The sequence below is a fragment of the Panthera leo genome, chromosome B1 (assembly GCF_018350215.1).
Source record: "Panthera leo isolate Ple1 chromosome B1, P.leo_Ple1_pat1.1, whole genome shotgun sequence".
Taxonomy (NCBI): Eukaryota; Metazoa; Chordata; class Mammalia; order Carnivora; family Felidae; genus Panthera; species Panthera leo.
Window position 1 is genome coordinate 39,661,926 of NC_056682.1, and position 22,285 is coordinate 39,684,210.

Consider the following 22,285-nt stretch of genomic DNA (forward strand, 5'->3'; position numbering starts at 1 on the left):
AAATGTTTTGCATTTTTAAAAAACCCTGAATCAAGCTTCTTTTGCACCTGGGCAGGTTCTGTTTGCTTATTCACAGAAGGACTGGTTTATGCTTATGTGCCAACACATAATAAATAATGAGTCAAGGCCTCCTGCTCCCTGGCTGAGGCAGACATTGCGAACTGTAATGATTTTGTAAAACCCGCATTCCCTCCCTACCGCACACAGCATCTGCCCTGGACACCAAACAAGGTGGCTCATTACCATAAAACCACTAGGAACATCTCTCTAAAAACACTCCCTGATCTTACAACACAGCCCACTCTACAGAAATGCCAACAGGACTCTATCCTGGGCCCCATGGACCTGGCTCCCTGCCTTTCTGTGAAACAGATCTGGGTGTATGTAACCAAATCTCGGACTGGGAACCAAAAGAACAGCTTATTTTCCTGTGGTTCCAGCTACCTCTCAAAGAACTGGAGGAGAACTGGCAACAACTAATAATTTTTACTTAGCTCCTTGCTAAAAGAAGATGCACTGCTTTTGGAAAAACCCTGCAGTAGGAGACCAAGGAGCTAGAGGCATCTAATAGGCAATGCACCAACGTGGGGATGCAGACAGGCTGCAGACCTCTTCCTAGCTCTTCATCAGAGCCCACCCAGCCTAAAGCCACGTGTCTCAACCAGGTGTCCCTCAAGAATAAGCTGCTCATGTTTTTGCCTTGCTCTCTATCTAGATCCCAGACCCTTTCTATGCAGCCCACCTCCAATTTCATTTCTGGGTTGTTCCAGTTTTCATGAGACCTGAGTTCTCAGCTACTCCTCAAAATAGCCTCACACACACCCCTTGGATCCCAACCGTATTCTAAACCATAGGCCCTTATCCTGGGCTCCGAGCTGCCTTTGCCTCCTGAATTCATACCCTTCTGGCCAGCCTGGGTGGCAATCCAGGGTGACACGAATCCTACACTGGCACCAGCTCACGGATCACCCAACACCAGGTCTGTCCCAGGCCTCAAGAGGGAGAACCAGAAATTGACATTTTAGAAGAATTCATCACAGCCTACCTTGAATGTAGATATTTTCATCTCTTCCACACGCCCTCTAAGGCAGGAGGCCGGAGGAGAGAGAAGGGAGAGGGCGAAAAGAGACATATATGAAGGAAGGAGGGGAAGAGTGCCGCTATCCGTAGCACCTACTATGTCTGGTGGCTTTGCTCTTTCCCTTTACAGCTCCTTTTATTCTTGCAACAGCCTATAAGATATTATTATTAACCTCACTAGGCACACAAACAAACTAAGCCTCAGTGATGTTCAATGATGGGACCAGGAGCCCCAGTCAGTCAGTGGTGGAGCTGGGATTCAAACCCCGGGATTGCCCAGCTCCTAAGGCTCAAATGCTTTCCTCCCTAATGAGATCTTCCACAACTTGCCATTTCTGTAGTGTCCAGCAGAGTGCCTTCAGCTAAGAGGGGAATAATAAATATGTGTTGGATGAATGCATGAATGGTTGATTCCAGCCTTCACACTTTAATATTCTGCAACCCACACACTTGATTTTATTCATATATTCTGCTTACAAGAAGCCCGCAAAGTGCCTTGATAAGAAGTTAAATGTCGTACAGAAATAAGTTGTACCACATTGTATTGTATTTTGAGCTCCAAGAAAAAGCTACACATAAAAATCTATAAATAAAAAGTGCTGAAGTAGACTTCCTGATAAAAATTCATTTGTCATCTTGCTCTGTCATGCCCAGAAGTAGATATAAGTACAACAATCTAAGGAAAATCAAAGTTTTCGTGTTTTGTTAACCCTCAGAACACTAAGATGTTTTCTGGACTGCCAATTCACTGAGTACTCATGCCAGACAAGACGGCACAGAGGTTTTCTAAGCTTTTACTTAAATTCCAGTTAGTTAACATACAGTGTAATATTAGTTTCGGGTGTACAGTGATTCAACACTCCCTTACATCACCCAGTGCCCATCACAGTGTACTACTTAATCTCCATTGCCTATTCACCCATCTCCGCCCACCCACCTCCCCTCTGTTAACCATCAATTTGTTCTCTAGAGTTAATAAACTGTCACTCGGTTTTCCTCTCTTTTTTTTTTCCCTTTGCTCATTTGTTTTGTTTCTTAAATGCCACATATGAGTGAAATCAGCTGGTATTTGCCTTTTTTCTGATTTATTTCACTTAGCATAATATTCTCTACATCCATCCACGTTGTTGCAAATGGCAAGATTTCATTCTTTGATTCTTTTTTATGGTTGAGTAATATTCCATCATATACATCTTCTTTATCCATTCATCAATCTTGGGGTGTTTCCATACTTTGACTATTGTAGACAATGCTGCTATAAACATCGGGGTACATGTGCCCCTTTAAATCAGTATTTTTGTATCCTTTGGGTAAATAACTAGTAGGGTGATTGCTGGATTGTAGGATACTTCTATTTTTAACTTTTTGAGGAAACTCCCTGTTTCCTGAGTGGTTGCACCAGTTTGCATTCCCATCAACAGTGCAAGAGGGTTCTTCTTTCTTCACATCCTCGAAGATGGCACAGAGGTTATGAGCTCAAGTCCTAGAGTCAGACCTGGCAGATGTGAGCTCCCGGCCCAGGCGGAGAACTTACAAACTGACCTAGGACAAGTAACACACCTCTCCAAACCCTAGTTTCCTCACCTGTAAGATGCAAACACTAATAGTGCCTGTTTCCTAAGGTGATTATGCTGATTAAATGAGAGGCTCGTGGCCCACACTTAGCAGAGCAGCTGCTGTGTGGTTCAGTGGCCCTAAGTGGTAGCCATTTTATTCCCTGAGGAGAACTCTAACAGAAGTGCAACAAGAAACCCGACATGAATCACTTACCTCTGCAAATGTTATAAGCACTAAATTCACCTGAATCGTCTATTCCAGATTACTGCGGAACTACAATGATCATCAAGCAATACCATAGGTAATAACACTAAAATAGTAACAACCACCACCAACAGTGGTATGAACTATGTGCCAGGCACTGGTCTAACCACTTCTCCAGACAAGAGCATCACACACAGTTGTATACACTGTGCCGCACAAGAGAGCCCAGCCGCAAGTGAATGGGGCTGAAGCCCAATCCACTGGCATGGGTCGTCCACCATAAAGGGGTACCTCGCAGGCTAGCAGCAGCTGTGTTTACATGTATTAACTGATACACTAAAGTTAGCAAGTTTCTAACAAATGGGAGACAGGAGTAGAAAGTCACTTTGGGGAGTACCCAGGACCTGAAGTTGAAGATCATCATTTCAGTAACTGCCTCAACACAGTAGATGAGTAAACCTCAAAATCACCAGTGAACAACACTTCTTATTAAGCTGCGCAGCCATGGACCACGTGGGAACATGAAAAGAAGGTAGACTGTCTTGTTGGGTATAAATAGACAATTCCTACCTACCTCTTCCCTGCTTCCTGTTTCCCTCTTTCTCCATCAACTCAAATGTCTCTGTGTCTGATAATGAAAGTACCATATCTGACCCCAGAATACCCAAATGTTAGGTTCTGCATTGTCTAAAAACAACAACAAAAATTATCTGTGTGGCAAAGTAATGTTTCACTAAGTAATGGGTTCCAAATACGCCACTGCAAACTCTAGCACACAGTTGCCGTTTCTGTCCCTCCAGAAGGCACCTCCCCAGTGCAGGTTCCTAAAAATACTCCCAGGTATAAAGATGTTCATTTCCTCAAGCATCTGCAATCTTGGTCAGGTCAGGGGCTCTTGCCCAAATGAAAATTCATCCTGGGTCTGGCTCTATACCTATCATTGTGGCTTAGACCCAGCTTCAGCTGCAGAAGGAGAGACAAGGGGACGCCACACCTTTACCAGCTGGATGTATGAGGGTAAAAACAATACTCTTGCAGTTCTGGAGAAGCATTAGTTTATGCAAATGAGATCTGTGTAACTTTTTGATGTGCTCAGAGTCCTAAAAACAATCCAAACGTGTTTCACTTAAAGAAAAGTGATAATAAAAATTATCTATGACCTTTACACAAAAGTTATTCCTAAAAGTTATTCCCTAAAGAGTCCAGATCTAGACCTTGGTGGAAAAACAGTGAAAATCAGATTGCCTTGTTTTAAAATCCCACCATATAAAAATCAGAATTTGATGTCTGAGGGACACCTGGGTGGCTTAGTTGGTTAAGCATCCGACTTCGGCTCAGGTCATGATCTCTCAGTGCATGAGTTCGAGCCACGCACTGGGCTCTGTGTTGACAGCTCTGGAGCCTGGAGCCTGCTTCGGATTCTGTCTCCCTCTCTCTCTCTGCCCCTCCCCCACTCATGTTCTCTCCATATCTCTCTCTCTCTCTCTCTCTCTCAGAAGTGAATAAACATTTTTAAAAATAAGAAAAATTTTTAAAAAATAAAGAATTGGATATCTGATAATTTTTTGAACTCAGAGACTTCCTGCTAAGAGAAGAAATCCCTTGGCAAGAGGTTGGGCCTACAATGCAATGCTCTGAACTCTTCTCTAACTGTTGTTAATTTTACTTTACAGACTAACAGTGTTTAGTTTGCCACTGTAATTAAATTTCACGGAAAACCTGGAATATAATATTCTCTTATTCACTTGCAAACAATATGGCAATATTTTCAGTAATAATGTTTGCTTACATACATTGTCAGTATTTTTTCTACCAAATAGCAAATTACATCTGACAAAAACACCAACACACCTTTGAGTTGTTCAACAGTCTCAATGACTAACTTCATTCAGATTAGAATTTTGAAATAAGAGCTCTTTTCAAAACCTCACAGAAGAAAGATGCCTTTCAATAATGTGTCTTGGAATGTAATGAAACATATTTTTTAAAGGTGGAATTTAATGTGGCCTCTTTAAAAATAAAAGAGAGAGAGACGAGAAGCTCCTACTAGCAGGATAACATTCCTGGAGAAAAACTTGTATTATTATTAGTGCTACAAGTACCTGTTTAGGAAATAAAACAATTTTAAACACATTAAAAGGGGAGCCTGGGTGGCTCAGACAGTTGAGTGTCTGACTTCGGCTCAGGTCATGATCTCGCAGTCTGTGAGTTTGAGCCCGTGTCGGGCTCTGTGCTGACAGCTCGGAGCCTGGAGCCTGCTTCAGATTCTGTGTCTCCCTCTCTCTCTTCCCCTCCCCTGCTCGTGCCCCGTCTCTCTCTGTCTCAAAAATAAATAAAAACATTTTTTAAAAAATTTAACACATTAAAAGGTAAAAATAAGCTTCATCAAAGACATACCTAAAAAAACTTGAAAATGCTCTAACAAAATCATATATTTATTTAGAAAATTTTCTTAAAAGTCATATGTTTGAATATAAGGATGTACAAAGTAAAAAGCCCAATTCTCAAATCTCCTTTAAACCTTTAAAGTTATTCTAAAATAGTACCGAATCCATCATTCAAGATAGCTTTCATTTCTTTTCAGGACTTTGGTAATGCTTTTCACACAAGGTTGCCCTTTTCTAATAAAGTACTCTATGTCAAAAACCAAGTTAGTTAAATTCCTTTGCTATCTTAAAGGACAGAATAATGGCAATAAACGCCCGCCCAAGGTGATACACTAGGCAGAGGAGGCCCCTAGTGGTGAAGCTGCTGCTTGAACTTGGCTTTATCCATTTTCTAAGACTGCTTCATCATGAGGGCAAAATCAATAGGTAATAAAGTCTACCTGAGCTTTGCTTCTTTAATAACCTCTATTAGCCTTAAAATATAGTAGGGCTATCATTTAGAATCCCAAGGTCCTTTCATCAGGAATATATATTAAAAAAAAAAAAAAAAAAAAAAAAAAAAAAAAGGATGTGACCTGAAGACTAACTTCATTACATTCAGTGTTCAAATTGACAGATGTTTATTAAGCCCTTACACCCTGCTAGGCACTGAGTCAGGCACGGAGACAGGGTAAACAGGAGAGATGAGCGCCCGCACAGGGCTTCCTCTTCAATGTAATCATGTTACACTGAGGACAGCTGGAATAATATGAAGACTGAGAAGTACAACTCACCATATTACGACCTTACAATGGGTTCTTATCAACAGTAAAAACCTGAAGTACTGCCCACCCCCACCCTCAAAGTGTTCTTCTTATTTTCAAACACCCATAAAGGGGAGCATCTGAAGTTGTTCAGCAAAATGAGGTTGAATGAATGAACGAATGGAAAATAAGATTGCACAGAAAGGTTTTTAAATTAAAAAAAAAAAAAAAGTTGAAAACATACCAGAGTTGAGGATTCCTGAAAATAAAGGAAGACAAAGGAGAGACAACATTTACAAAGTACTTACTGTGCTCCAGGCACAGGGACAAGTTCCTAAATGTTATTTCACTCTGCCTAACACCTCCATAAGGTGAGGAATATTGCTGGCATTTTACAAAATAGGAAAGCATGGCTGGGAAAGAGTAAGTGACTTGACCAAGGTTATACAGTTAATAAATGGGAGAGGCTGTTTGGAGCCCAGGTACCTGGGATACCAAAGCAAATGTTCACTTCACTATAAATTGGTGAATCCCAAAGTTTGAGAGTTTGCTTTGAACTCCATTAATACAGCCTGCAAGCAGACATATGAGATTTGGAACACAAAGATGAACAGAATTAAAGCATTTCAATACTGTATAATTTAGAGAACATATAGTATGGTAATTCAATGCAAAGGAATTATTAAATATTTATTGGGTATGGCCCATCTCTTGCTTTCCAGGAACTGACATTCTCTGGGAACACAACACAGGATCCCATATCGTATTATGCACTATTACACGTATTCGAGTCACTTTTTATGACTAAGGCTTTATTTTTTTCCTTTATGCTTCTATTTCCAAGTTTGAAAGATTTCCCTCCTTCCCATTAGCAACATGACAGCACAGGGCTTATTAATCCTGCACAGGGCTTATTAATCCTCATTGTGCAAGTAACACTACAGTAATTATGGCTTTCTTGTATGAACTAAGTTAACAAAATCCAAGGAATCCGGTGGGATTAAGTTTAAAATTCTAGTAAAACGATGTGAAAGAGGAGTTCATTATCTTTATTTTATCTAGACCTGTCTAACGACATTTAAGTAAAAAATAGTCCGAGGCTTTGAAATCAGAATAAGAGTGGAGTTTGCGAAATAAGCACTCCAGTATTCATTACTGTTTCCCAAGCCTCACTGTTTCGGCATGTACAGTGCTGTGAAAATCTCTTCCTCTCCCATCGCTCTTTCTTCGCTCATCGATGTAAAGATAACTTCAAAATCATTGACGGTAGTGCAGGTGCAGGAAGTGTCGCGGAAACAACAACTTTGCCTTCTCTTTGTACAGCTTTCCTCCTCCTCCCGGACCTTTAAAACTCTCACCACCCCCCAGACCACGTCCTCGAAAAGCTTCTCTCCCCTGACCGCAAGAAACACTTGCTCGGGGCATCCTGCGGATCGTGGTGACCCTCGAACACATTCCCCACCGCCCCGCTCCCAGGCAGCAGACCACGCTGCCCACCGGCCGCCCTCGGCACGCCCCCTCCACCCTCTCCATCACCGCAAAAATAATACACCGACACCAGCAAAGTAGTCACGCGGGCACGTGTGAGGATACTTTTTTAGTAGATGCCCGAGAAAGCAATTAAACAGCTAAAGGCCACAAGAGAGGGTGGCGAAGCCGAAGTGACCGCCGGCGCGCAGCGGCCGCGGACCCTCCCTGGTCGCCAGCTCTGCGTCCTCGCGCGTCCACCTGAAGGCGCCGCGCCCTCCGCGGGGCCGAGCCGCCCTGGCCCCAGCCCCCCGCCGCGGCGCGGAACCCCCTCCCCCGCCGGCGCCCGCAGCACCCCCGCGGCCGGGAACGGCTGGAGGCCGGGCGCGGCTCAGTCTCCCCCCGGCAGCACGAGCCACCCGGGGTCGCGGGCTGGGCAGCTCGAGGAAGCCGCGCGGGGCTGCGCGGACCCGCGAGCCGCACCGACGCCCCCGCGCGGCGCACCATGCCTGGCGGCCCCGGGAGGGGGATCCGACTCACCCCGAGGCGCCCTCCGGGCTGCCGGGCCGGCCCCTGCTGCTCCTGCCGCCGCCGAACTTTCCCTCCTGCGCGGCTGCCGCGGGCTCGGCTCCACCTCCCGCTCCGGCAGCCGCGGAGCCTCCAGGGACCCGGGGGGCGGGGAGCGGCGGCGGCGGCGGCGGCGGGCGGGCGGGCTGAACCGCGGCCAAGCCCCGGCGCCCCACCGCCGGGTGGGAGCCGGGCGGCCGTGAGCCCGCGCTGCAGCGGCGGGGCGGGGGTCGCGCTTGGCTGCGCCCACCCGCTTCCCCAGCCGTCCCTCTGCAATGCGTCCCTCTGCCCCGTCGGAGCGGGGCGCCCTGGCCGAAGCCTGCCCGGTATCTGCAGGGGGCACGCCCGGAGTCCAGGGGTCCCCTGCAATGACTGGCGCCGAGATGTGGAGAAATGGGACACTGCGGCACGGCCGGTACCCCAGGAGAGAGGCGGTGGGGTGTGATCCTCTTTCTGGACAGAGTTTCCCAGGCCCGCTCCCTCCCACACCCAGTGGTCTGCCTTCCCCTCCATGGGCCGACTTACAAAAACTTTGTAAATTGGATTTCGGAGAGTTAATCCTTTGCGGCCCTGGTCACTTGTAACATCTTCATTAAGGAACCTTTATTTACAGCGAAGGTCAGAAACCCTTTGGCTCTGAGACCCCACTCCTGTGGAGAAGTGATGTCTGTAGGGATCCCTGATGGCCACTGAGGAGGCCTAGGAAGGGAGGGTGGAGAAGGATGGAAGTCGGCAAGTGGGCTGAGTAGTAAAAGCCCCTCACGCACACACGCACACACCCGCAAACACTCCCTGGGGCCATGGGTGCCTTTTACTTTTAAGTGCTCCAGCACGACTCTGAGGGAGAGGGACTTAGGGGTATTATGTTCCCCAATTCTCAGTACAATGAAGGAGGTAATCAGCCGAAAGAGGTCACCTCTCCACCTACAGATGCACCTTGTAGAGTCCCCATGGCTGAGGCTTCAAAGAACCAGAGGTAGAAGCCAGTCCTAGTGTGGTGCTCCTTTCTACTATCTGACCAGCAGAATGCTCAAAGACTCCATATGGGAGATTTCCAGACACCAGACTTTATGTGGGCACAGGGGAGGAGTCCTGTGGTCAGCAGGCGGTCCTCAAGCAGCTAGCAAGCACGTATGTATGTACCGGCAAGAAGCATTCTTGAAACAAGCCTTGCTTCCTACTAGGACTCCCTAACACACCCAGGTTCATCCTTCTTCCAACCCACGCTGCCCTGGGACTTCAGATGGCTCTGTAGCCACCCCACACCCCTGAGTGAGTTAATCACCCTTGTAACATAAGGCCCCCACAGCAACTCGACTGGGATTTCACGAAGAGGGAAGAAGCAGGTGTTTATCAAATTAATGAAAAACACAATGTCTGTTGTGCTGTTGCCCCTAAAATGTTGCAAGTTTACGGAGGTCATAAATAGTTAACTTAGCATCCATATATATGGAGTTACAAGTCATTGGCCAAGCATCCTCCTATATTGTCTCACAGCAACCTGGTGAGACAAATCATATGACGATCCCCTTGTGCAGAAGGGCCCATGGAGGTTGCAGTTTGTATAAAGGTGAGTTGTGTAAAGGTTAGAGCCTGCACAGTCAAGTATTCTGGGTAATCAAGTAACCCCTTCAGAGCCTTTCCAACTGTCATGAAAACATTCCTATACCTTCATGTATTGATAGATGGGTTGTTAAAGCATTGATTTTCTTTCCTCCTTTTCTTCCATCTCTCTGTTCAGTGATGTCTCCAGAATTTCTATATAATAGGGTGAATGGGAGGAATCTGGTTTGGAAGATGGGCCAAGGACCTGAGTAAGGGCTGCTATGCTGGCACACTTGTGGACTCAGATTCTAGGTTCACATGGACTGGCTTGTGGAAAGTGGAAGAGGGAATCCCATCGCTGCAACTGTCTCTATTCTTGTCATCTAGAAGAAAAAGGGAGGTCACTTCAGGACTAATTACGTTTCCTTTAAGGGCCCATAACATACTTGTAAAGGCACCTGAAGAAGTTTTCCCCATATATCAGCACAACAATGTACACATCAATATGTACCAGTATACATTTCTATATCAAAAGTCATAAAGCCAATGCTAGCTAAGGGTGTGGTGCCTATAGGTACATTTTAACAATAATCAGTACATGAAAAATAAGGTGATTGAAAAGCGATAAAAATTGGGGCACCTGGGTTACTCAGTCGGTTAAGCATTAGACTCTTGGTTTCAGCTCAGGTCATGATCTCAGGGTAGTGAGATCAAGCCTCCTCGCTGAGCTAGGATCCTGCTTGGGATTCTCCCTCTCCTCCCTCTCTCCCCAGCTCATGATCTCTCTCTCTCTCTCTCTCTCTCTCTCTCTCTCTCTCTCTCTCTCAATAAATAAATAAACATAAAAAAAGAAAAAGCAGTAAAACTACAAAACCAAGAGCATATGTGAGAAAAGACACATTTTTGTACCTAGTACCTCTAGGTACTAGAAAAGTAAATATTATTTCAATTAGGGGCGCCTGGGTGGCTCAGTCGGTTAAGCATCCGACTTAAGCTCAGGTCATAATCTCTCAGTCTGTGAGTTCAAGCCCCATATCGGGCTCTGTGCTGACAGCTCAAAGCCTGCTTTGGATTCTGTGTCTCCCTCTCTCTGTCCCTCCACCACTCATGCTCCATCTCTGTCTCAAAAATAAATAAATGTTGAAGAAAATGAAAATACATACATTATTCAATTATTACTTAGTAGATATTATTTGGATTATTATTTTGGGAGACCCTATTATGAAGCAGTATCAGTCACCCTTAGTGCTCATCATTAGCAGAAGCAGCACTGTATGAGGGAAAAGGCCAACCAATTTGCCTCTGCAGCTTCCGGCCTGTAATGACACCTAGCAGAATTGACAGTGAAACTGGTTGAAAAATGGGTTCCTTTAGACTTCCAAGACGAAAGGACCAGAATAAGCAGGTTGAACACCAAGCCCAGATGTTAAAAGCCAATTTTTAAGATTTAATTTAAAAAAAAAAAAAAAAAAGGTTTCTACATGGATTTAGGTTTCAGCTGTGGTGTTCTTATGGAAACATTTTTCATAAGCATAATGATTTAGGAATCAGAATATATTATTTGAATTTCCAAGTGTGTTATAAAGGTGCTTCCACCTTCATATTGTGCTAGTAATGTGGTAACAGTACAGAAATGTATAGAAAGTTCTGGAAATAAGATGCTGGATTGATTTTATCTACTTGAGGGAAAAACCAGTCCATATAAAAATATATTCTAAAACAATACATAAGGTGTCAAACTGTTACATTTATAAAATACAAAATATATACACAATAGTATGTCATTTGTTTAATAATTTATTTTAAATGTATCCTGCATAGATATTAAATTTTAAGTGCAAACATATTTCACAGTTCAAAGTCAGACTTTTCAGCCTCACCAGGATCCTTGAGAAGTTTGACCCAGAGCCATCCATGAGCTGAAATTGCGGTTGTAAAGCTTATGTTATGCTTAAAGTAAAACTCACTTACTTTATTTGCTAAGAGACACTCTCAGACAGTCACTCAAGCCGTGTTGACTCCTACTTTAAATAGCTCTAATAATCAGGGTTATCTGATTTCTTAGATCACAGCAAATGTGCTATGTAGTCTGAGGTAGCTCATTAGATGGAAGAGGTGTGTTGTACGCAAGGGTAAAGACTAGCCAGATGGCACTATTGGGAGTGGTGAGTCATTGAGATGGGATCTAATTATATTCTAGAGTCGACTTCAGAAATCTTGGAAATACGCAACATATTTCCAGATACTTTTTCATTTAAAATGAGTAAAATAAATAATGTGTGACCCAAAAAGGCAAATTTTGTTTTTCTAAGGGGAAAAAATCCCACGTCTTGAAGACCTCATTCCATAAACACTATTCTTCAAACACAGTGGGGCTCAATTAAAACCTGTTGACTGAATAAGGGATGATTTTCTCTTATTTTGCGTATTTTACATTCACATCTTTAGTTATACACATCAAAATCAGTGAGTGAGTTGGTTCATAGTATTTTCAATCTTATGCTCTCCATTATCCATGCCGTTTCTCTAGGGGTCAGTGCAGAAGCAGATCTAGAAGCTCTGCTCTCCTCATGGTGCCCCTACCAAGCTGTCTTCTCCAAATGGCAGGCTGACCAGGCCAGCTCCCAGGGAAATGCTGTGGACAGCAGAACAGGGCTCACATGAGAGTCGTCTACTACACCAGGTGCCTCACAGGTTGACTTTTCCATTCTACTGTGCATTCAGCTTTGCTGCTCCCCATCTCTAGAAGAAAACAAAAGGGTTACAGAGGGAACTGTGGAAAAACACAAGTAGGGAAGCACCAGAGACTCAGCCACATCTGTCTCCGTCCGCCTGACATAAAATCCAGATATCTAAACGAGATCAGCTCAAAACAGTGTCCTTTATGTCTACAGTAGTCACACTAGTTCACCCATGTGCAGATCAAGCTCACACAGGCCTTTCTTTTTGAAAACCAGGAATACTCCAACATGTCCCTCAGATGACTCAGATCTCTATGGTTTTCACTACAGTTTCAATTTTGTCACCCTGGTGGATATACTATTTTCAATTATTATTGGATTTCTTTCCAAGCATTATTAGCATTAAAAAAAAAAAAAAGACAGATCCTTTATGGGGTGCCTGGCTGGCTCAGTCAGCAGAGCATGCCACTCTTGATCTCATGGTTGAGTTCGAGCCCCATGTTATATGTAGAGATTACTTTTAAAAAATAAAACCTTGGGGTACTGGGTGGGTCAGTCAGTTAAGCATCAGACTCTTGATTTTGGCTCACATCATGATCCCAGGAATGTGGAATCAAGCCCCGGGTCAGGCTCTGCACTGAGTGGAGAGCCTGCTTAAGATTCTCTCTCTCTCTCTCTCTCTCCCTCTGCCTCTTCTCCACTTGCTCTCTCCCTCTAAAATAAAAACAAATAAATAAAATCTTTTTAAAAATAGATCATTTATCGTTTAAGTCAATATCTGCAAAGTCCTGTCCCACATGCAGGCTTCACTCTGTGCCCTTTCACTGCTACAAATACACATTTTGACAAGATTTCCATTAATAAGAGAATATGTTTCGGGGCACCTGAGTGGCTCAGTCAGTTGAACGTCTGACTTCAGCTCGGGTCATGATCTCATGGTTTATGAGTTCAAGCCCCACGTCAGGTTCTGTGCTGACAACTCAGAGCCTGGAGCTGCTTCAGATTCTGTGTCTCCCTCTCTCTCTACCCCTCCCCCACTCGTTCTCTCTCTCTCTCTCTCTCTCTCTCTCTCTCAAAAATAAATACACATCAAAAAAGTTTTTTTTAATAAGTAAGAGAATATGTTCCAACAATACACACTGTTATAAGAATCTCTTTTGTCCACACTAGAAATAGGATGTACGAAGATATACTTGAGGATATAAGAAGAGCAAAGCTATTGTGTAAAATGTTAACACTGTACAGGAATATGGCCTGGTGACAGGAAGGGCAAGGATAGTTAAATCAATAGGTCCAAACATAAGAAATGCCTAAAGGAGAAACAAGTAGGATACCCACCAAAAAGCGAAAAAGACATAGAAAGGCAAAGATGATGTGGAAAACAAGCTTTACCAACTTCAGAAACAAGGATATTTCCTTTTCTTTTTTCACATGCGTCTAAAACCTGTGCACACAAAGGATTCATTTTGTATGACCACAGACATGTGCATCTGAGGGAAAGCTTTGCTTTCAACTAGATGATGCCAATATCACTTCCCTTGCTGTATGAGACATATTTGGCTCTATTGTAAACACGACCAGAAAATGGTTTAGTCAAACCATTATTCATCCAATAACAGTAAGTTAGGCAGTTAGGGTGTGCCAGGCACCACAGAAACTACAAAAATGATTAAGTCTGGTCCTTAACCTCAAGGAAACCAAAATTGAGTAGGAAAGGCCAAACAGAGTATTTTACAGGAATTCAAAGAGAGAAAAAGAAAGAGAGATCCCTGAGGTGCCCATGGACGACTTCATGTTAGAAGTAGCTTTTCAGATACATCTTGAAAGATGAGTAGTATTTTGATGGACAGAGAAATAAGAGAACATCAAGAAGTAATGCCTGACCAGTGAAGCAGAGAGGGGAAAGCAATGTACATGTCCTAAAAATGGTAGTCCACAATGGCCAGAACAAAGGGGACATTTGGGGAGAAAGGTCAAAGTCCAAAAGTGGCCTGAGTCTAGATTATGGGGGACTTTGAATGCCAGATAAGGAATTTATCATATGAATTTTAGTGAAATGGGAATGTGTGTATGTGAGCAGACACTGTTAGTTACAGAATCAACAGCCTCTTCTGCTTGCTGGAAGAACTGTAATTACTCAGAGTCCACCTCTGAGAAGTCCTCTGTGAGGCCCTAAAGGGAGGTCAGCATGTCCCCCAGCTCTGGATGAGGGTGTGGGGATGATTATGGTTGGTTTAAGCCAACAGGAAAATTAGTGTGAAAAATGGCTAAGCTTATTGTATCTGTGGGAGATCCCAGAGGAGAGGTCTGGTTATAAATCAGTAATAGAGATCTAGAACCTAGGATAGGCTAAGACCAGAGATAATAGAGGAAATGGGGGGTCTTCCACATTCAAAATATAATCATCTAAGTGAGAATGAAAAGTACAATTGAAAGTACATAAAATGAAAGAAGGTGCTGAGAGCACGATGAGGGAAGTGTTAGAATTAATGGGCCAAGAAAGGAGGTTCTGTAAAGGAAACTGGGAAGGTTCTCCTCACAAGAAGGAGAACCATGAGGTGCCCTAGGAGCCAGAGAGCTTCAAGAGGTAGGTGATGGTTATGAGCATAAAGTTCCATAGCCTCTACTAGGTTTGTTAAGTTGCTTTAGGGGCTCCTGGGTGGCTCAGTCAGTTAAGCATCCTACTCAGTTTCAGTTCATATAATGATCTCACGATTCTTGGGATGGAGCCCCATATCGGGCTCTGTGCTGACAGTGTAGAGCCTGCTTGGGATTCTCTCTCTCCCTCCCCGCCCCCTGGCACTCGCTTGTGCTCTCTCTCTCTCAAGATAAATAAATATTTTTTTAAAAATAAGTTACTTTAGCTGTAGATGAGCCCTTATCATCATTTCAAAAACCCAACAGAAAAGGCATATTGGGGTGCCTGGGTGGCTCAGTCGGTTAAGCCTCTGATTTGGCTCAGGTCATGATCTCGCGGTGTATAAGTTCGAGCCCAACATCGGATTCTGTGCTGCCAGCTCAGAGCCTAGAGCCTGTTTCGGATTATGCGTCTCCGTCTCTCTCTGCCCTTCCCCTGCTCACACTCTGTCTCTCTCTCTCTCAAAAATAAGTAAATGTTAAAAAAAAATTTTTTTAAAAAGGAAAAGAAAAAGAAAAGGCATATTGAGGGGCACCTGGGTGGCTCAAAAGGTTAAGCGTCCAACTTCAGCCCAGGTCATGATCTCATAATCTGTGAGTTCAAGCCTCGCATCGGGCTCTCTGCTGTTGGCACAGAGCCTGCTTCAGATTCTCTGTCTCCCTCTCTTTCAGCCCCTCCCCCCATGTTCTCTCTCTTTCTCTCTCAAAAATAAATGAACATTTAAAAGTATTTAAAATAAAAATAAGGAAAAGGTATATTTGTCCGCAATAGGACAGCATCAGCTAACCAAATATTAAGTTTCCCTGTTTTTTACTAGAATCATATAAAATCTGTGCAGTTACACTGACATTTTACAATGGACCCAAGTTGCTTCGCTGTTGATGACATTATAGGACTTTCTGGGATGTGAATGGTGACCCTGTCACTACGCACAGAGTATCCAGCGTATCATCAATCCCAGCCTAGGAAGCAAGAGCCAGAAACCATGAACAGTGCATAAGTGCCTATATGTTCACTTATCCTGATTGTTTTTGACCATTACAATCATAGCATTAATTCAATCAATGAGGCAAATTTATCATATCCTCTTAATAACAGTGAATCTTTGGTTCAAGTAGGGATGGATCAGAGATGGAATAAAATAAATAATGTAACTACAAATGGAAAAAGTCATTTTTACTCTCGGCTCTCAAGACCTTTAATCTGCAGACCTAGCTGTGTTCAACCCTGAGTTTTGTCATAAACAAATATGGCCTCACCATATTTAAGAACCACAGCCCAACATAGAGCAGGGTTGCCATTGGCCTTGCTGCCCTCACTCTGTGTCCTCTGTGAGCATCCGTCTGCCATCAGCTGCACCCTTAGCATCTTCCTTTTACAGGCATTTTGAAGGATTGGGCTTGGTTTTAGGGAGGTCTAAGTCCTCTAAGAACAACTTCTGCTCTCAAGCCTGTCTATCTGACCTGGGCCTTGATTGCTTCTTCGTTTGGTTTTTTATTGGTTTCTTTTTTCAGCTTCACTTCCATCCACCTCCACTTCCTAACTGAATCCTGTTCCAACCTTAACAACTGGAGCAAAATTAGCTAGAATTCTGCACCTGAAAAATAGTACCATCTCTACACCCAAACTCCTGCTGTGCACTCCCACACCCTCTTAAAGGTACAGTAACACCACTCAGACCAAGGTCTGCTGGATGCCTTTGGGCACTGTGAATGGGACAGTTAGTCAACTCTCAGAAGAACCAATTCTTCTATCTCGTTAGTCCAAATAATAATAATAATATCAACAACAACAATATTACAATTGTTAAGATTTTGGTTTTTATCATATTTCAGATACTGCTCTAAGCCATAAATATTTTATACTGGCCATGCCCTATGAAAAACCCAAAGCTTAGAAAGTTTATATAGTTTTCCCAAGGTCATATAGCTAGTAACCCAAGGAGCCAGGATTCACATCCAGATTAGTTTCCTTTCCCCATGGACACACCCCTGGGTTCCTGTGTGTTGGCCTGAGATAAAGAACTCTAGATAACTAATAAAATCTTTCAAAACATCATGGACAGGGCAAAAATAATAAAATTGATTCTTTGTGGTAGAAAAGTTGGGAGCCACTTATCTCTCCAATACTCTCCTCTGAGAACAAGATAAATCCAGAATCAGAATCTAGGCCACCTGACTCCGAGTCTAGTGCTCCTCTGCTGTGCTCCATGTGTTCTTCTAATGTTCTAAATATAACTGATTACATTTGTCAGGAAGTGTGACACAGTATTACAATGGAAAGTTAAACAGGATTTGAATTCATGGATCGGCTTCTTCAGTCATTTGCTTTATTCTTTAGTCACATGATAACATGTTTTGTACTCTGAGGTGATAATCAACATCATTTATGTATTCTCAATTCATTAAGCCAACAACTGGAGTCAGACTAAAAGTGTTTACCTAACGAAATAAAGAAGCTTTTTTGTTTCTTTCCCTTCTCATAGAACAGAGACTTCTCGTTCCTAATTTTTTTGTACTAGCATCTTGGAAGACTACCAGTCCCAAAATCTGTAAACAGTGCTTCCCTCCAGATAGAGCTTTTATCTTGATTGGGAAGAGAGAGATAAATTGCTCCCTCACTGATAGAGAGCTTTTTGAAGACGTTTACTGTATATAACCTCTGCTATGCACTGGAGGATAATTCCCAGGAAAGGGGGAAATATTGCTTATTGTTGATTGTACATTTCTATTTTCTTTTAGAGTAATACAGTGATTACAGATAAAATAAGAAAGCAAATAATTTGACAATACCACATCACAGTTGAATCTAAAATTGGGGATTTGTCCATCAACTCTTGGGTGATTCGTATGAAGGAAGAGACTGCTGGAACCAACTTCCCTGGAAATCTCTCTAAAGCTTGAGCTAGCATCATCCCTGGAAAGGCTCATCCCCTTCCAAGCCTGACACCAAGCAACCCACTCTGAGAAAAATTGGGAAATAATACCATATTTTGAAGGATTAAGGAGCTGCCACACTTACATGACAAAGTGTTTCCTAGTTAGGGTTCCTGTGGTCATCTCCTCGAAGAAGCCTGATGCAATTCTGAATTTCTAGTTATGCTCAACTGGACATTAATTGTGGCTATGCCATTTCAGATGTGGGGGGTTGTAAACCCCATTTGTATAATAATAGCATACCTGCCTTAGTTTTTGGATTGTCTTTCTCCAAAGGGACCACTCAGAGACAGAAAAATCAAGAGGCCAGCCAGGCAGCTTTTTAGAGGAACAATCCATAAGAGGAGACAAACATATCACCAAAATAAATCAGAACGATGGCCCCAGTTAGCCTGAGTAAAATGTAATTGGTCTGACTAGTCTTGAAACAGACAACATTCTGGAATGGGAAAATAAACACCATGCGTGCGCTCGCGCGCGCGCACACACACACACACACACACACACATTTTTCTCTGTTGAGGATTTTGTTAATGCATATGTGCTAAATAATAACTAGTTGCCTTCAGCTGATTTTCTGAAACCAAATAATATATGGCATAATGTTAATAAAGTGAATGAGTTGTTTATTACCTAAAATTTTAAGCCTTTTAATATACCTCCTAAGATGTTCTCGGGTTCAGAAAACCACAAAAGGAAACAGAAGTGCAAACAAGAATTATAGAAAAATGGAAAATAAACTCAAACAAAATTTATCACCAACCAGTGACGTCAATTAAATGACTCTTACTCTATACAAAGTTCATTACTATAAACTAGTTTCCTCCCACTCCCACTAACTAAAGGCTAAGTATTTTAAGAATATAATCTGAGTTGTGTTGCATTACTGGCTTGCTTGAAGTGCTCACAAAAAAATGTTGACCCAATGTCAAAAGTACTCATACTTTTTCACCATCAAACAAAGAGGAAAAAAAAAGCCCTCTCTCACTTTGGAAAACAGTTTGGCAGTTTCTTTAAAAGTTACACACATATCATCCATGTGATCCAACCATTTCACTCCTAGGTATTTACCCAAAAGAAAGGGAAATGCACGTCCAAACAAAGATTAGTACACAAATATTCATAGCATTATTTGTAATAGGCAAACGCTGGAAACAACCCAAATGTCTACCAACAGCTGAATGAATAAAGAAATTGCAGTTTTTCCCTACTCCCAGGTTATAAAGAAATTCATTCACATTTCTTCGAAAATAATAGAAATTGTGGTATATCCATACAATGGAATACTACTCAGAATAAAAAAGAATGAACTATTCGCTGAACAACATAGATAAATCTCAAAATAAATTTCACTTATGTCAAGTGAAAAAAGCCAGACCAGAAAGAGAACATTGTATGATTTCATTTATATAAAATTCTAGAAAATGCAAACTGTTCTGTAGTGACAAAAAGAAGATTGGTGATTGCTTGTATATGGAATGAACAGAAAGGAGTAGAGGGAAGAATTGTAAAAGGACATGAGAAAACAATGGAGGGTGATAGATATGCTCACAATCTTGATTGTAGTAATGGTTTTGTCAGAACTTGGTAATGTCAAAACTTAAATTGTACACTCCAAATATGTGTTGTTTGTTGTATATTAATTATACCTCTATAAAACTTTTTAAAATTAATTTAATAACTTGGTAAATAGGCATCTGTATTTGAAAGAACACATTCTGTGTCTTGCTTTTAGTTAAGAATCAGGAAGAACTTTTGGAGACCAATTAAATGATCCTGATCTTTTTGTTCAATGGCTAAAACATTGGTTCTCCAAATTTAGTAGACATAAGAATACCTGAAATGATCCTTTAAATGCAGATTCTTGTGTTTCACCCAGAGGTGTGCTGGAAAATGTTTAACAACTAGTTTTCCAAATAGCCAAAAAACAAAGCAATATAGCCATTTTATACATGCATAAATAATATACTCTGTTAATAAAATAGATGTGTAGTACACAATATACAGATAATAATATATTCAATGTGGTTTTTTTGTAAATTTCATAAATCTAATTCATTCTTAGAGAATGCTTGGTTGATTTTTGCCAAACTCGATCTACAGCTGGCCAATGGTTGCAGTTGACAAACAAGTGACATGAATGTTGGTTAATATTTTCATTTACATGAATGAATAAAACTGAAATGGAATAACATTTTTTAATAATGTGAGAGGGGCGCTTGGGTGGCTCAGTCGGTTGAGCATCAGACTTAGGCTCAGGTCATGATCTCGCGGTCTGTGAGTTCGAGTCCCGAGTCAGGCTCTGTGCTAACAGCTTGGAGCCTGGAGCCTGCTTCGGATTCTATGTCTCCCTCTCTCTCTGCCCCTCCCCAGCTCATGCTCTGTCTTTCTCTGTCAAAAATAAAATAAACATTAAAAAAAATTAACAAAAATAATGTGAGAGATTTATTTGCTGAATTGTATAAGAGTTTTTTTTTTTATTTTTTTTTTTAAATTTTTTTTTTCAACGTTTTTTATTTATTTTTGGGACAGAGAGAGACAGAGCATGAATGGGGGAGGGGCAGAGAGAGAGGGAGACACAGAATCGGAAACAGGCTCCAGGCTCCGAGCCATCAGCCCAGAGCCTGACGCGGGGCTCGAACTCACGGACCGCGAGATCGTGACCTGGCTGAAGTCGGACGCTTAACCGACTGCGCCACCCAGGCGCCCCGTATAACAGTTTTTGTATAACTCTGTACTATTCACAATGCAATGGCCATAGACATGACTTGCTCAAATTTAACCTGCATTAACATTGTCTCCATCACTTTCTGAAGTCTAGACAATAAACAAAACAACAGCTAACTCTGGTTACTGAGTGAAATTTGCCAATTTCCCTGGTATAAATGTCCCACATGGCCCATTTCAAGCTGCCACTGAATGTACAGTTGAGGAAAGATGCGTGTGGTGCACCATTATACAGCATTTCCACCACACAAATATAATGGACAAAACTTCAAGAGTGTAGATAATGGTAAAGCATGGTAAAGTATGTAGAAAGCAATGAATTTTGAGTATATATTACCTTTGTTTTTAACATAATTTACTTAATAGTAAGTTTCTATAATTTAATTTTTAATGATTTTTAGTAATTGGCTTATAAAATTCCTTAAAATTTAACAGTTGGTTCTAAAGAGCCAGTATAAATTGGCTCCAGCAAACCTCTGGATTCACCTCAGCCCTAAGGAATTATTTTTTTGAGAGAGAGAGAGCGAGTGGGAAGGGACAGAGGGAGACAGAGAGAGAGAGAGAGAGAGAGAGAGAATCTTATGCAGACTCCATCCTCAACACAGAGCCCGACACGGGGCTCAATCCCAAGACCCTGGGATCACAACCTGAGAGAAAATCAAGAGTGGGACATTCAACTGTCTGGGCCACCCAGGTGCCCCAGGAATTTGCATTTTTAGTATTTCCAAGTGATTCTGATGTAAGAGATTGTAGAAAATGTAACTGCATTTTTCTTCCTTTTAGCTGGTAAGTAGGTAATCTTCAGAGACAACATGTTATGGGGAGAGAATAAAGAATTAAGTATTAGGAGCACTATAGTTCTCACTCTGGTTCTGCCATTAATTATATGGGCAAATCACTAACCCTCTAAGTTTCCTAATCTAATAAGGAGGGAGTGGGACTGAGAAAGGATTGGTAGATGTAATTTTTTTTTTTTATTTTTTTTTAACGTTTATTTATTTTTGAGACAGAGACAGACAGAGCATGAACAGGGAAGGGGCAGAGAGAGAGGGAGACACAGAATCTGAAACAGGCTCCAGGCTCTGAGCTGTCAGCACAGAGCCCGACGCGGGGCTCGAACTCGTGGACCACAAGATCATGACCTGAGCCGAAGTCGGATGCTTAACCGACCGAGCCACCCAGGTGCCCCGGTAGATGTAATTTTAAAAAGATTTACTTGCATACCGTAGTATTTATGGATTTCATAATCTGATATCTATGATTTGCTTTGAAATACTTCAGCAAACAGAGAAAAATGTTGAGCTAGGAGGTAGGTAAATTAAGGTTGGCAAACTGTTTTGGTAATGAGAACATGAGGATTTATTATACTATTCTACTTGGGAGTATTTTGAAATTTTCCATAATAAAAATTTCCTGGAAATTCACTAATAACTTTCCAAGATCCCTTTTATCTTTAAAAATATGTTTCACATCATCCTTGGGGCTCTAAATTATTTAATGGGACAGGGGTCAGAGATTAGCATCTACTACGTATTTGATGCTTAGGAACTTGAATCCACTTAGGAATCTCAGAGCAAACCAATGGCTGAGCCAGGATTCTAACAGCAGTCATCTGGGCTCCAAAGCCATGTGACTTTTTCAGTTACACCAAACACCTAACTGTGCTGCTGTGCCACGACAGCATCAAATAGGAACGTGGAGATGAGAAAGAGGGTGGATCTTCCAAGTCAAGCATCAATATTTTATTCAAAAT

At 42.1% G+C, this 22,285-nt stretch overlaps 1 protein-coding gene across 2 annotated transcripts in view; it reads right to left on the reverse strand.

Moving 5' to 3' along the window:
• CSGALNACT1 (chondroitin sulfate N-acetylgalactosaminyltransferase 1) overlaps positions 1–8,025 on the reverse strand; it is a 339,639-nt gene extending 331,614 nt beyond the window's left edge. Inside the window, exon 1 of one of the 2 annotated variants that reach the window (XM_042934688.1) lies at positions 7,979–8,025. The gene's annotated coding sequence lies outside the window, so the exon portion shown is untranslated. The remainder of the gene's footprint in view (positions 1–7,978) is intronic. The other variant, XM_042934686.1, reaches the window with a different exon arrangement.
• Positions 8,026–22,285: the final 14,260 nt, after the last annotated feature.